The sequence below is a fragment of the Kogia breviceps genome, chromosome 11 (genome assembly GCF_026419965.1).
Source record: "Kogia breviceps isolate mKogBre1 chromosome 11, mKogBre1 haplotype 1, whole genome shotgun sequence".
Taxonomy (NCBI): Eukaryota; Metazoa; Chordata; class Mammalia; order Artiodactyla; family Physeteridae; genus Kogia; species Kogia breviceps.
In genome coordinates, this window is record NC_081320.1 from 93,541,427 (window position 1) to 93,547,285 (window position 5,859).

General features: G+C 44.0%; 1 pseudogene; it reads right to left on the reverse strand.

Annotated features, from left to right (window-relative positions):
- Window positions 1–4,261: 4,261 nt before the first annotated feature.
- On the reverse strand, window positions 4,262–4,615 carry LOC131765428 (alpha-endosulfine pseudogene; annotated as a pseudogene).
- Between the last annotated feature and the right edge of the window lie 1,244 nt (window positions 4,616–5,859).

Sequence of the window (5,859 nt, forward strand, 5' to 3'; positions counted from 1 at the left end):
AGAACCCACACAGGAACTACTGTGATAACACGGCCGTGGGGAAGTAGCCTTCAGAAGGATGGCTGCCTCACTCACTGCCTTCTCCTGATGTGCCCAGCAGATGTTTGGGTTCTTCTCCATTCAGGCAAAATGATAATTACTTAATTATCAGTGACAAATAATCATCACCCTGCATCCTGGAGTCCATCCCCAAATATAATTATAAGACTCTCAATCAAAAGACAGTCAGCTGAGAAACATGGGCCAATTTCCAATAGAGGGAGACAGGATTACTCTGCCCTCCCTTTACCTCCCTTGGCTAATCAGAAACAGAGGAAACTGACAAATGGCTCTCCACAAAGCTTCAAAAGATTCATAAAACAAAGAGGAGTTAGATATACCTTCTTTCACCCCAGAAAACACCAGAATCAATAGATGGAGATAAAAGAGAAAAGAGAGAGGCTGTTTTAAGCTCTGTACTACTACACTCAACAATTAAGAACCGTTCAATTACAAAATGGAAGTCCTGTTCCCAAGACACATCAATGTATTCTGCACGACGTGCCTTATATTGCCCTATATAACATTGCTCAACAATTCTGTAAGTTGTATATTATGACCTCTTTACATAACAGTAAAAAATAAATAGCTTGTAAACATTACAACCAAGATTCTTGGGCGTTAAACTTCTAAATCCTGTCCTGAAGCCCCATCTCCCCACCCCCAAAACATACACCCACCCAGGTCTTGAGACTATGCCCCCTGCTATGGGATGACCGTCCTAAAGAGAAGACTGCTAGAAAGAAGTAATAAGGAAAGTGGGATTATGCAAGGTGAACTAAGTGTCTCCACGGCAAATTTCAGGTGAAAAATAAGGGGATTTTTGTCCAGACCTAAGTAGGGACTTAACTCTTGGGAGGAAACGACCAGTTAGGAGGATGTGGGCATGAAGCAGAAGTGACTAGACAAACATCCTAATAGACTGTCCCTTAGAGGTTCTATTTTTTTTTTTTTTTTATGAACAATTAACATTGAGTTCTCAGCTTGCTCTGCAGAGGAGCTGTCTGCATCTTTCATATTTAGATGGACAGTTTTCTTTATCTCACACCAGGTCTCCAGCCACCTCCAAGCAAACAAGGCATTCTTCTACAGAGCTGAATCAGAGGCTCTCATCTTCAGTCCACTTTACGTCCTCCTCCTCAAACCCACCCCACACCAGCTACGTGGTTAAGAAGGAGGACAGTCAAGAATGTTTTTTATCAACTCCGAGCCCTAATTCATCGTCCCCCAAATCCCCCACTCCACGCTCTCACCCTCCCATGCCCATCCCCACCCCCAGGATTTCACTGAGACATCTCCCAACAAGGGCAGGGGCTTCTGCCTCTCCAGTCCACACCCAAGCCACCTCCGGACCCCTGGCTGCAAAAGCAGGGCCAGGAGCCAGCACAGGACCCAGGGGGGCAGCATCTCAGGATCTGGTGGAGCCCCGGGCAGCATCATTCAAGTTGGCCGCTGCAGACCAACACAGGAGAAAAAGGAAACACTGTCAAGTAGTAAGGGAAAGAACCCTAAGTTCCACCCCAGTCTCTACCCCCTCACTCTTCCATACTTAACAATTAGGGCTACCTGGCACATGTCTCAATCTTATCCAGCGAGTTGTTTAAAAAAAAAAAGAGAGAGAGAGAAAATTTCAGTCTTTTCCTATCTTCAAAGCAAAATGTTCTCTTTTTGGAGATACCCATGAAAACAAAAACAGAAAAAAAAAATTATTTAGACAAGATCAAAATAACTGGAGGTTTTCAGGGGTGTAAGCTGCCTGGCTCAGAGCAGGCTTGGTTTCAGAGGCATGGCCAGAGCCACTTGCAGCAGCAGCGACAGACTGGGGACACACAGTGATGAGGTGGTAAATGTACGGAGGTCAGAGCCAGACAGCACCCATGTTGTTCTGAGTGGACTTAATAATCTAGGTTTAATCAAAGCAATTTGGATTTGGATTTTTGAAATGACCCTTCTTTGCCAAGGAAACTATGTACTTCACGCTGTGGAAACAGGTGGCATATAGAGAGTGTAGCTTTTGCTTCTTTGTTTTCTTAGCCTTGAAGATGGCCAGGTGGAGAAAGAGACTAACAGTTTTTCTGATTTCCCTATTTCTCCTATTCCTTCCTAAAAACCAGACTCGCTGTGGCCTCAGTCTTGAGGAGTCATACTGACCGATAGAGAAGGCAGCTCAGACAGAAAAGAAAAGAGTACAAAATTCGAGAAGATTGGAGATGAAAATGTACAAAATTATATATATATATATATATATATATTTATATATATAATAACGTGACGTATCTGTGTACAACATGTCTGGGACAGTTGAGGAAACTATACAAGGATGTTCAGCAGTTTCCCCTTCCCACATGGATTTTAGACTAAGGAAGACAGCATGAGGAAATGGAGCAAGAAACACAAAAATTATATACAATTATAGGAGACGGCCAAGGAGTCTGGGGGCCAGGGAATCACGGGATCCTGCTCTCTCCATTCCCTCCTCACCAACTTTTTCCTAGCCAATTGGAATTATGGCCTGAAAAGTGAATGGCTGGTCAGGAAAGAAGTAGAGACACCCCCAACCCCCTACATGAGCATCAGCCAGTTCATCAGTTGTTCTCATTGCACCAGATGTGTGGCATATCAGAACTGGTGAGCTGAGAGGGCAAGAGAGCATTCTAGAATCTTCCTCTCTTGAACGGCTAGCTAGTTCTCACCCTGCCCTCTCTGTCATAACTAGCAGGCTGCATTCAGTAGCATTCAGACCAAGCTACGGGTAACTAGATTGATGATGCTGGCAGTGTGTAGCCCCTCTCCTCCACCTGGTTCACGATTAGCACTGCTACTTCTCAGACCACAGGAGCTGGGTTACTGAGCTCTAGGAAGGCAGAGATGTCTCCGTGCTCCTTCTCTTTCTCCCTAACCACCTTCCCCAGCTTCCTCCAAGGTGATTCACCTCCTGAGAACCTGCTGCTCCAGCCCTGCAGTAGCTCTAAGCCCTGGAGGCTCGCTCAGTTCGTCCCTTTTCTTCTGGTCTCCCTAACAATACACCTGGCAGCTGATAACATCTGAAATGTGGGACTCCACATGTGCATGACTGAGCATGTTTCTCCAGGCCCACAGCTTGGCTGTCAGCGCAGCTTTCTAGCAGCAAGGGCCCAGATTGTAGGAAAGCAGGTGAGGGCAGGTGAGGCAAGAGCTTTCATGGCTGGCTTAGAATTGTTTTTCTTGACCCTCAAGACCATGATACTTATGAGCCCCTCTCGCCTGAATTCATAACCCCCAAATCTCAACTCCTCTCCCCATGTAGCCTTCAAATAGTTCACCTCTGTAGGCTTACCTGTGGGCCTTCCTCACTTTTGGCTTTACAATGAACAGCACAGTTTTTTTTTCAGGATTTTAGAATCAGAATCAATCTCATCTATATTCAACTCTGTTTTACAGATGAGGAAATAGAAATCCGGAGAGGTTAAATGACTTGACCAAGGTTACACGTCAGTTCTGCCTAGACTGAGTGGAACTAGAACCCAGATATCTTGACTCCTAACCCAGTGTTCTTTCCACTATCCCACGGTACTTTCAAAAAGCAACATGCCGGGAGAGAGAGAGAAGGTGCCCATTTTATGTGACTTGTGTCCTCCGATCTTTACGTTATTTAAGAACCAGGGCAAGATATAAAAGACTCTGACTGAGTAAAGGAGGTTAAGTGGGCAGTATAGTTTTAGGCAAGCAGATCAGTTTTTCTTTTTGAAGCTTCTCTAAACCAGTCATAATGGAAACATGAAGCAGTGGCAGCCCAAGGGACAAAACACTTAAAGCACGGAAAACAGATCCCATTCAATCTACCTTTGCCAACCATGTCAGGTTAGCCTTGGGATGTTAAACCTGTCATATTATTCCCAAGGCCTAGCCTAACCAATTGGGGGATATTCTCTTCCAAAAGGAGAAATCACATCTCCCCAGTTTCTTGTACTAAAGAAAAAGAGAGTTTGCAGCATTATCCAGTCCTAGTCTCCCATTTCTGAGCCCCTACCTGGGCTACATGAGGGTGTGAAAATCTCAATTTATCCAAAGAAGTGAACTCAGAGCCTCTCTTCAGCCCACATCAGCTTCTCAGCAGCCCCCAGGAGAATCACAGTCATTTCTGGCTAGCAAGCTGAGAAGATATAACTAGGTGCCCATTCCATCCCTGCCTGTGATATATAAAAGTCTGGTGGGTGAGGGAGGAGAGCCGAGGGGGCCCCAGTTACCCCACAAGCTTGCTGGTGACGAGCGAGGACTTTCGCTGGGGGCAGATGCTGTGGGCTGGGGATGTGGTCACCAGTCACCAGGTTCTTGTCTGGTCCTGTACTAGCTGCTTATTCTGCATCTTGGCTTTGGGCATGTCGTAGTCTCCTGAGTCAAAGTACTTTTGCCCTTTCTGGAGTCTCTTCATGAGGAAGTTGGAGCCTCCAAGCTTCTGTCCTAGGCTTGGATATTTGGCCTTTAGCTTTGCCTCCTCGGCTCTCTCAGCGAGCTGCATACCTTCTTTCTCCTGTGTGTCCTGCTTCTCCTTACCGGTCTCCTCCACAGGGTTCGCCTCCTCTTGTTTCTGGGACATGGTGGGATCGGGACTGTGGAGTGAGGGGACCCAAGAAGTCAACTGGAGAAGGGAAGGGGGAGCGGAAACGGGACAACCTGCCCTGCTTCTTCGGCTCCTGTCACCAGGGCTGCTCAGTCCCTTCAGACGTTCTTTGTTTACACTTCAGAACGTTTAAAACTGATCGAGAAGTCAATTGATCAAGTGCTTTAAATGTCTTATATCACAGCTCTGAAACAAACGAGGCCAGTGACACAAACAGGAGAGCAAGTTTCCCCGATTTTTCCTGTCCATGCAATCATATTGCTTTCCTGAGTGACATTTCCTTCCTTGTTTGATCTCATATCAGGAGTTAGTCAGAAAGACTAATCCAAGCTACATTTCTGTAACCTAACATACACAGGTTAATAATAAAATGACTGAGGGATTTGAGCAGTAAGACAAGTGCATGGTAGTATTGAATTTACTTCAGTCAATCCTTCCTCAAATTTGTGTCCTTTCATACAAATTCCAGTGGACTTTTAGTTATTGCCTAAATTCAGCCTCAAAATAAGTCAGTTGAGTAGTCAAGGTTAGTATTATTCCCACTTCATGAAAGGAAAAAAATGGAGATTAAAAATCTAAAGGGGGAAACTCTTGACCTTCAGAGTTGACCGAAGGTGGGAATGGTGAACATCTTGTCACTGGAGGAATGTAAATGATGGTCCAAGTGAAGAGTGAAGACTCTTCCCAATGGTCAGACTGGTGATTATTTGGTCTAATGTTTTAGTAGCAGGTTGACAGTTAGTTTGAGTGTCATATGTATGATGTCCTAATTCATCACCCCATGAGTCTGCCTCTCTCTCCTAAATTACTTTATGGGTTATCATAATTATGGAAAAAAAAAAAGTGTTCCCTAACAATACTACATTTAACTAACAAATTTTACATGGGCAACTTTGAGTGAAAATACCATATATCTTAAATTATTAATCAACCGTTTTAAGAGGATGACATATTTAAGACAAGTGTGTTAACTCAGATGCCCTTCAGGAATTTTCAGGACAGTTAACACTTGTATAGATGAGTTAACTGTAAACATCAGCTTGCTTTTAATATTTATTGATGCTTTAAAACAAATAAAATATATACAATTATTGAAACATAAACAAATGAAAATGACGTTTAATGGAAATTATATTTTTTAAAAAGACCTAATTTTACTGAGATGTGCTTTCTTCATTGGTATTTAGTCTTGCTACATTTATTCCTGGGGCCTCCTCTAT